Raw genomic sequence first — 9948 nt, forward strand, 5'->3', positions numbered from 1 at the left:
ACTATTCTCCATTTATAACACTAGTTTACCAGTGTTCTTAGGCATGCATTACGTATTACCTTCCTCTGTGATTACCTTTCAATGCTCAAGAAACAGCAACAAGCAAGGTTGTTTGCCCTTTGACACTGATTTTTTTATTTGTTTGGGGTTTTTGGTTTTTTGGGGTTTTTTGGGTGCTGGTTTGAAGAGCAACCACCTTTGACCCCACTCTATTGTCTGGGGACAAGAGGGAGCTTCAGGGAGAGGTCTTGTCTGTTGCCTTAGATTATACCTTTGCTTAGTGCATGCAAAGAGCTTCAGCCTTCATTTTGCTCTTATCTCTGCCTTACCCATCTCAGACAATTCAGCCATGAACACTGCAAAAGAATTCAGGAAGCCAAGAGTGTTTTGAGACCCTAAAAACCAACATCACTCATCACAGCCCTCTGCTCATCCTCTAGCAATCCCTAATGCACTTCTCCCCATGCACCATTAGTTAATGAAAAGGTCTGTAGCTGAGAAAAAAAGGTGTCAGTGGCTAATAATGAGAAATTACAGAAGACATTACCACTAACAAGCTCCCTGAATGTCTCGATATGCGTTGAAGTGACTTGTATTCCCATGTCAGGTTTCTGTAAGTCTGACCTAGGCATGCTGTCATCAGAATGCTTGGACAGGAGAATGACAAATGCTGCACGGGAAGAGATGCAGAGCAGACTTGGTCAAAGGGACCATTTTGTCATTTGGGTGCCAGAGCACAGACACCACACAGGCTCCAATTTCACAACTGTGCTGCAGTAAGGTAGCCACTGCAATTGCTCTCTTTTATGTAATAAATGATCATGCAGCAGTTTGAGTAGTGTTCTGGTTTTGCTGGGACAGAGTCATAGGTCAGTCAAGGGCTGTAGGCCATGGGTAGTTTCAAGACAGCAAGGACAGCTGACCTGAGTTCACTACAGACGTATCCCAGGCTATAAATATTATGTTCAGTATAAAGGGGAGAGTTTGCTGAGGATGTGGGCTCTCTCTCCTCTTCTTCTCAAGGGTCACTGTCCCTGGAAGGGCTCACTTATCATCCTGCTTCTGAGGACTGCTTTCCTATTTGCTTTGACTGCTGTATGTTCACTGGCCTCAGTAAGTAATATGCTTTATATTTGCATTGATACTAGTTTTGCTGCTTCATTAAATCTGTTTTCATTTCAACCCATGAGTCTTCCCTCATTTTTTAACTCTTCTCAGCTGAAGAAGAGTCATCAGGTGATAAAGCAACTGCTATAGCCCTGGACACAGACTGAACAGTTTATTTGGCACCTGATGTTTACCTGGAAGCCAACTTAAATAGCTTACCTGGGAGAATCACAGAGCTTTAATTTGAAAGTTTCAAAGGACTGAAGTTTTAACTGATTTTATGAAATCCTCAAGGTCATTCATTATATTGGTGAGCATGAAGTGGCTGCTGAGTGGAATTCATGGGTATTTGTTTTTAGGGATGCTTTTGGAATTTTGGGCAGCTTTGCTGCTGTTTGTTCTTGGTTTTGTGTGGTTTATTGCTTTTTGATATGATGTTAATGTGTCCAGAGGAGGGCAACAAAACTGCCTGGTGAAGGGCCTGGAGAAGAAGTCTTACAAGGAGCAGCTGAGAGATCTGGGATTGTTTAGTATAGAGAAGAGAAGGCTGAGGCAAGACTTCATTGCTCTCTGCAACTACCTGGAAAGAAGCTGTAGTGAGGTGGGGGTCAATCTCTTCTCCCTAGAATCAAGGAAATGGGCTGAAATTGTACCAGGAGAGGTTTAGATTGAATATTAGGAAACATTTCTTTACTGAAAGAGTGGTCAGACATCGGAATAGGTTGCCCAGAAAGGTGGTGGAGTCACCATCCCTGGAGGTGTTCCATGTGTGGACATGGCACTTTGGGACATGCTTTAATGGCCATGGTAGTGTTAGGTTGATGGTTGGATTCAAGGATCTTTGATTTTTTTCCCAACTGAAACAGTTCTACGAATAGCCCATGGGCTGGTTCAAATGGCTATCCTGGGTGTGCCCCCTCCCAAATTCTTGTGAAGAAAATTAACCCTATCCTAACTGAGCCCAGAATATTATCCATCTCTTATTCTAAACCATCTACATCATGCCCAACAGAAATATTTACCAATTAACATTATGCAATTTAATTCACTGGCTGTTCTCATACCAAATTAGATTGCCTTGTGGTACACAGTGGACTTCTTCATGCCCCTTCATCTTCACCATGTGCACCCTAGTCCTTGGTCAGAAGCAATCCCCTGGATGGGTTTGCCTTTGACTGAACTGAGCCTAACCTAGACTGTCCTCCCTAATATATTGTCCATGTGCACTATGGGTACTTAATCTTTTTCTACAGTCCCTGGGAGTTTTGATTGGATAGGGCCATCTCAACTGGCACAACCTCTGATGTTCACTAACCAGGCGGCTCATGCTAAATGCATGTCCCAATTTTTAAAGGTCCCACCCCGCATTGCTTTGAATGTAGCTTTTAGAGGTCCATTGTAGCATTTGATCCTCTTAGGGGCTGATAGGTGGTAGGGGATGTGCTATGCTCTTTGTCTTTTCACAAATGAGTCCTGTTGTCTGACTCAGTTCTCTCAGGGGTGCCATGTCTTGCTTTTCATGGCCCAGGATGGTGTTCCAGGCAGTAGCATGGTGCATGGGGTAGGTTGCCAGACATCCATTGGCGGCTTCCTCCACGTAAACACATGTTGCTTGCCTTTGCAGCTTTGTGGAACTGTGATGTAATCAGTCTTCCATGCCTCTTGATATTTGTATTTCAACTATTGTCCTCCATACCACAGAGTCTTTAACTGCTTGGCTTGCTTGTCTGTAGCATACATTTCATATTCATGTATAACCTGCCCAGTAGTGTCCATGGTTAAGTCCACCCTCATGATGTTGTATCTCTTCTTTGATGACCTAAGGTGTCATGGATCCACGAAGCTACAAATAATTCCCCCTATATTGCCAGTCCACATCCACTTGAGCCACTTCAGTCTTAGCAGCTTGATTCACTGGCTATTTTGATGTTCTTCAGTGGCCCATCTCTAGGCGCATGGGCATTCACATGACGTGCTTTCACCAAGCTCTCTACTCAAGCAGCAATATCTTACCATGGGTTTACCTCTGTGCTGCTAGCTGCTTTTCTTCCATTGCTGTAACCACTGCCAGAGGGCATTTACCATCATCCTTGAGTTAGTATAGAAGTAAGTTAGTATAGAAGCCACCTTTCCTGCTCAGCAATTTCTAAAATCCATTGCGTGGTTTTCAGCTCTGCAACATGTTCTATTCACCTTTTCCCTACATAGATACACATCATGTAAGACTCCACACAGCAGCCTTCCAGCCTTCTACCTTTAATGTTTTCCCACAATGCAACAGGACCCATCAGTGAACAGGACATATAGCTTCTCATTTTCTGGCATGTTGTTATTTGATGGGGTCTCTTCAGCACATTATATTGTTTTCCTCCAGCAGCATCTCAAAATCTATGCCCTCTGGCCAGGTTGTGACCACTTTAAAGATCACTCTGAGACTAGGGCTCTCTAGCTTGTGTGATCAGTGCAACTCTCTTACTCCATGTGGCATCAATTGCATGGTGTGTAGAGGAGACTAGCTCTTTGAACATCCAGCCCAGCACCAGCTATCAGGTACCAACTACTTCCAAGGCAGCTTGAACTCCTTCATGTGCTGACAGTATCTCTTAGCCATTTGGTCTCAGATCCTTTGTATCCCTGACTCATAAATCCTAGAAGTCATCCCCGGTCTGCCTGGGTGCTTTCTGCCAGAGGCTCCAGTTAGGACCTTTCTTTCCAATGTTGGTGTAGAGCACATTTTTAACATCTTGTTATGCTTGAACTGGCCTGAGGGCTACTGAATTCACAAGCTCTTGTTTAACTTGTTCAGAGGCATATCGCTGCTCAGCCTCCCATTTAAAATCATTCTTCTTCCAGGTCACTTGGTAAAGAGGGCTCACAATCAGGCTGTAGTCTGGGATATGCATTCCTCAGAAAGCCACAAACCCAAGAAAGCCTGGGTTTCCTTCTTATTGGTGGTCAGAGAAATAGCTGCTATGTTTCATTGGGCTGTGGGGATGCCCATCTTGCCATTTTACCTGCAGAAACTAGATCTCCTGTGCAGGTCCCTTTACTTTGTCTGGTGGCAAAACCAGCTTTCTTCCCTTTCTCAAAAATTTCTTCCCCTGTGACACCCTGTTCCAAAGCTTCACCTTTCGCCAGTGCAGTCTGGATAAGTCCATGGGAAATAACAGGGTTGCTTCCACCCCTGGGGCAAGCAATTGCTGGTGTAATGGATGCTCTTCCAAGTGAAATCAAATTGTGGCCTACACAAACCATCTAAGTGTCCCTTTCTTAACTGTTGTGGTTTTAAGCTCAGTGGCAGCCAAGCCCCATGCTGCCACTCCCACAAGTGCCCCCTTAACCCCTCCCCACAAGTTTGCTGCTGATAAGAAACTGGGAGGACTGGCTGATACACTAGAAAGCTGTGTGGCCATTCATCAAGATCTGGACAGACTGAAGAGCTGGGCAAAGTGAGGTTCAACAAGAAATAGCTGTAGAGTCTTACACCTGGGGAGGAGCACCACTATGCACCAGTACAGATTAAGGGCTGATGGAGAAGAACCTTGGAGTCCTCATGGACAGTTCATTATTCATGGGACAGCAACGTGCCCTCCTGTCCAAGAAGGACAATGGTATCCTGGGGTGCATTAAGAAGAGTGTGAGCAGCAGGTCAAGAGACATTTGCCTCCCTCTTTACTCCATCCTGGTGAGGCCACATCTGGAGCATTGTGCCCAGTTCTGGGCTCCCCAGTTCAAGAGGGGCAGGGATATACCAGGCAGTGTCCAACAGATAGCTATGAGGATGATTAAAGGACTGGGACATCTGTGTGATGAGGAAAGGCTGAGAAAGCTGAGGCTTTTTGGTTTGGAAAAGAGAAGACTGAGAGGAGATCTTGTTAATAGTTATATAAATATTTGTAGGGTGAGTGTCAAGAAGAATGCAATCTCTTTTCAGTGGTGCCAAGTGATGGGACAAAGAGGTAACAGATACAAACTGGAACACAGTTAGTTCCATCTCAACATGAGGAAAAACTTCTTTACTGTAAGGGTGATGGAACACTGAAACAGGCTGCCCAGAGGGGTTGTGGAGTCTCTAGAGACTTTCAAAATCCATGTAGACATACTCCTGTGTGAGCTGTCCTAGGTGATCCTGCTTTGGCAGGGAAGTTGGGACTCAGTGATCTTCAGAGACCCCTTCCAACCCCTACCATTCGAATATTCTATTATTATAAATATTTATTGAGATTACTAGATATCTTCTTTTATAACACCAATAAAGCTAGAGAAATTACCAGGGTCTTACAAAAAGAAATGATGCCTTGATTTGGTATTCCAGAGAGTATCACCGCTTATAATTGTCTCATTTTATTGCAGACATTAAGTGGGAATTGCACACCCTCTAGAGGCCTTAGTCCAATGAGAAAGTTGAAAGGATGAATCAGTCTCTTGAGACAGATTTCTAAGTTTGATTGGGAAACACACCTGAAGTGGACAGAAACTTTATCCTTAGTTCTGTTGTGAATTCCAGTAACACCTAGCGTCAAGGAAGGAGTAAGTCCTTTTGAAATAATGTATGGGAAAGCATACCCTGCAAATCTAAAAGTAACAAGAGACTAAATGCATATAAAGGAATAAGATACAATTAAAGAACATTTAATCTCTCTTTCTCAGACTTTATCTTCACTACACAGGTATCTAAACCAAATGGTGTCTCTTCTTCTGGACACACTTGTTCACCTGTTGCAACCAGGAGACATTGTTTACATATGAACACAGATAGGCACACCACTGAGAGAGAAAAGGAAAGGAACCCATACCATGTTATTGAAGATATATACTGCAGTCAAGGTAGAGGAAATTAATTCCTGGGTCCATTATAAATGGCTGAAAAGGGCATTGAAGCCTTAAAAAGGCAAATGGACCTTCACACCAGTTGCAGAATTTAGACTTCAATTTGCTGGAAACCCTAAGTGGAATATGGGACACACCTATGTAGAATTTAACTGCCCTCCAGGCTAATTGTTTCTGCGAATAGGAACAATAATTTTGCAACCTATTGTTTATTGTTTAGGTACAGAATCAAAATTTTTTATTTCATTAAACCAATATGAGGACACATTTGGACAGTATTGTTAATCTAACCTTTTTGAGATTAAAGTGGTACATGTGATATTGATGTGGTTTACATTTGTCAGTTGTGAAGGAAATTTAGTTTTTGTGGCTTACCCACTAATTTGGGAGAACCCACGATAGCAATAGCATAACTGCATGTTTTTCATTGCCAAAATCTGTAGCAAGCCCCCTAGACTTGGGAATCCTGACTTTAGACCTAAATCAAACTTTTGAGGATATACTAAGTGATGTAACGGGAATTCTTAGGTTTAGTATAGGGACAGAAAATGTTTTTGGCCTAGGAAGATGGAGTAATGTTTTGGGTAATAATTCAATCTGTGTTGGCATGTAAATGACACCAAATATAAAGATCCCCATAACCATATCCCTAATATTACCAAGGACCTGGATGATCAACTGGACAAAATAAAACAACTAGCAAAATCGAACTGTGGCCTCAGAGCCACAATGGAAATGGTATGATTGAATAAAATATTACATGGGTTTGGATTTTTCCTTTCTGGATGGTTGCAAAGTTTGTTGCAGCATTTGATCTATGTTGTAATTATGATTGTAGTTGGTCATATTTTATTTGGATATATTAAGAATATAATAGCAAGACACAGTGATGAAAAGAAATTGTGAGACATATGAGACTCGTGAGAAAAGGTCTCATGGTCTCAAAGGGGAGTTTGATGTGAGAGCAACAGAGCAGCAACCTTTAGCTTATAATGAACTAGTCTGCAACCAGGATAGCATGAATGGAAGGCCTCTAAAACTAAGGACAACATGACCCCAAAGGTTAAAATAACAAGAAAAAAAGATACAGTATTAAAAGCAGTGTCTAAAGACAGAAAGATTCTGTCAACTTTTGTAGATAATGCCTTGTTATGGACTTTTGACATAAACCAGAGACAGATTAAGATAGAGATCAAACCATTGAGATGTCCCCTACATAACCTGTGGTGATTTTAATACTAAAGCACACACCTAAAGGAAGGTAATTTATATCTAATTGAAGAGCCATCTTAGTATAGTGTGTTAGGTAATTGATGGAGCATGTGTACAAAGAAAAATCATACAACCTACCATATATAATTTTTTTAATTTGCATTGCATATAAATGACCTGTTTGAGTTATTAGTATGCTAGCTTTATGGCACAACCCCTAGCACACTTTTCTGCACAGAACTGGAGTAAATAAAATACCTCTGCTTTGTGTGTATATTGGCTGCAGCACACCAGGTATACAACCCTGCTTTTAGAATAAACAGGCATTTCTGGTGTCATTCTGTTCTTGGTCTTCCCTAGTGTAAAACACTGGTGTGCAGCTGCATGTTCTGTTTGAACAGACCAACACACACCTCTCCACTCTTCTTTCAGGTAGTTGTAGAGAGCAATAAGGTTTCCCCTGAGCCTCCTTTTCTCCACCCACTTCTCTCAGCTACTACTCAGAAGACATCTTCTCTAGACCCTTCTTTGGAAATGCTTTAATACCTCAATGTCCTTCTTGTAGTGAGGGGCCCAAAACTGAACACAGTACTCAAGGTGCAGCCTCACCAATGCAGACTGCAGGGGGAAAACCACCTCTCCAGTCCTGCTGGCTACACTATTACTGATACAGGCTGCCATTGGCTTTCTTGGCCACCCCAGCACATTGCTGGTTCATGTTCAGCCACCTGTCAAATAACACCGACAGGTACTTTTCTGCTGGGCAGCTTTCCAGCCACTCTTTGCCAGGCCTGTAGCACTGCAGTAGGTTGTTGTGGCTGAAGTGCAGAACCCAGCATTTGCCTTTGTTGAAACTCATACAATTGATTTTGACCCATCTATCTACTCTGCCTAAATCTCTCTGCAGAGCCCCTGTACCTTCAAGCATATCAACACTTCCATCCAGTTTAGTGTTATGTGCAAATTTACTGAGGGAATACTTAATCCCTTCATCCAGATCATCGATAGAAGAGACTAAAGAGAACTGACCCTGGTACTGAACCCTGGGGAACACTGCTCATGACTGGTTACCAAGGGGATTTAACTCCATTCACCACCACACTTTGTGCCCAGCTATCCAGCCAGTTTTTAACCCAGTAAAGTGTAATCTAGCAGATGGTTTTGTTGTGTGTTACATGAGCTATTGTTACATAAATCCTTGGCCTTAACTATCTATTAAGCATTTTTAAAAGCATTGATTTCAGTTCTCCTCCAAATCTTACATTTACGACTTCAGTTTTAATGGATTTATTCATTGAGTTCTGAGTGTTCCAAACAGATCCAGATAAATCTTATATTTTAAATAAATATATGTGATACACTAAGTATACACTTTGTTACCCTGTCTGTTTCAATATGTTATGAACCAGACTCTTTCCCTATTTCTGTTTATCTTTTATAGGCGTAGCTGACTAAACTTGAATAACTTAAGGGCAGTGCTTACACTCTCCTTGATGAGCCCTTATGCTTGATTCCTTTCACAATGGAATTTGCTTCCAGTCTGCAGCGAAGTGGAATGTGTGCTTCAGAATTGCCTTCTGTGTTTTCCATGCTCTTTACATTTGTATTACAACTACTAGTTGTTAATAGCTTTTTAAAGGAGGAATTTGATATTTGGGGTTTTTTAGTTTTTTAGCTGGAAGAATCACAAAAATCTTTGTTTTATCGCTCTTTGAAAGAGCATCTTTACTACTCCATGATCTCTGTGCTAAGCTATTCCTTTAGATCAGAAGAAAAGGGTAGTTCTATTAACATTGAGCTGTCAACATGCAGATGCTTCTTAGCTCTTTTTCAAACTCTTCTTCAAAATGGCTCTTTGGCCATTTTGGTTTGAGAGCTGATTGGAACCGGCACTTCGTGACCGCTCCACTTGAATCGCAACCTTTCTGCTTGGCTTTTCGCCTTCCTTTCGGGGTTTTGTGGGTCGGGAGGACTCCTGGCAACCAGGGTGGTCTGGCAGGATTGTGCTCTTGCGAGCCTGCGCGGGAACGGGAGCGTTGACATCAGCTGCAGGAGGTTTCAATCCCGCCCAGCCTGTGCGTGGTGCCAGTTTGGCTTCAGAGCCGCTCGGCTGCTTGGAAAAAAAAATAAGATTTTTTTTTACTCAAACTTTGAACCATGGCTGTCACTTGGATGAAGGGTAGAAAAACAGCATCTACCCAGACAGAGGTGCTGCATCAGCATGCTGGAGTCCAGGCTGCCAGCTGCAGACAGTGCTGGAGCCTGGTACTTGGAATAGAGGGGGAAGGAGAGAACACCTGTGTCAGGTGTGACCAGGTGAGCTTTCTCCTCAGCCTGGTGGCAGAGGTGAAGGATGAAGTGGCTGAGCTGAAGGAGGAGGTATCTAGGCTCAGGTCAATAAGGGAAAGTGAAAGGGAGTTAGATATGTGGGAGCAGGCTCTGCAGATCTCCCCTGCTGAGGGAAGGGTCCCTGGAAACGGGGAGGGGTGGATACAGGTCCCTGCCAGGAGTGGCAAGAGAAATCCACCCCGGCCCTCTCCTCCTCTTCCGCTGCCCTTGCATAATAAGTATGAGGCCCTGCAGGCCAAGGGCAGTGGGGATGAGAGGGCTGAGGAGCAGCCATCCGGAGAGGAGCCTAAGGCCAAGCGGTCCCCACCAGCTATACTGACTAGCTCCACAAAGAAAAGGAGAAGGGTTGTAGTTGTTGGGGACTCTCTCCTGGGGGGTACTGAGGGACCCATATGTCGTCCCGACCCATCCCACAGGGAGCTCTGCTCCCTACCCAGGGCACAGGTTAGG

The sequence above is a fragment of the Dryobates pubescens genome, chromosome Z (genome assembly GCF_014839835.1).
Source record: "Dryobates pubescens isolate bDryPub1 chromosome Z, bDryPub1.pri, whole genome shotgun sequence".
NCBI classification, from domain to species: Eukaryota; Metazoa; Chordata; class Aves; order Piciformes; family Picidae; genus Dryobates; species Dryobates pubescens.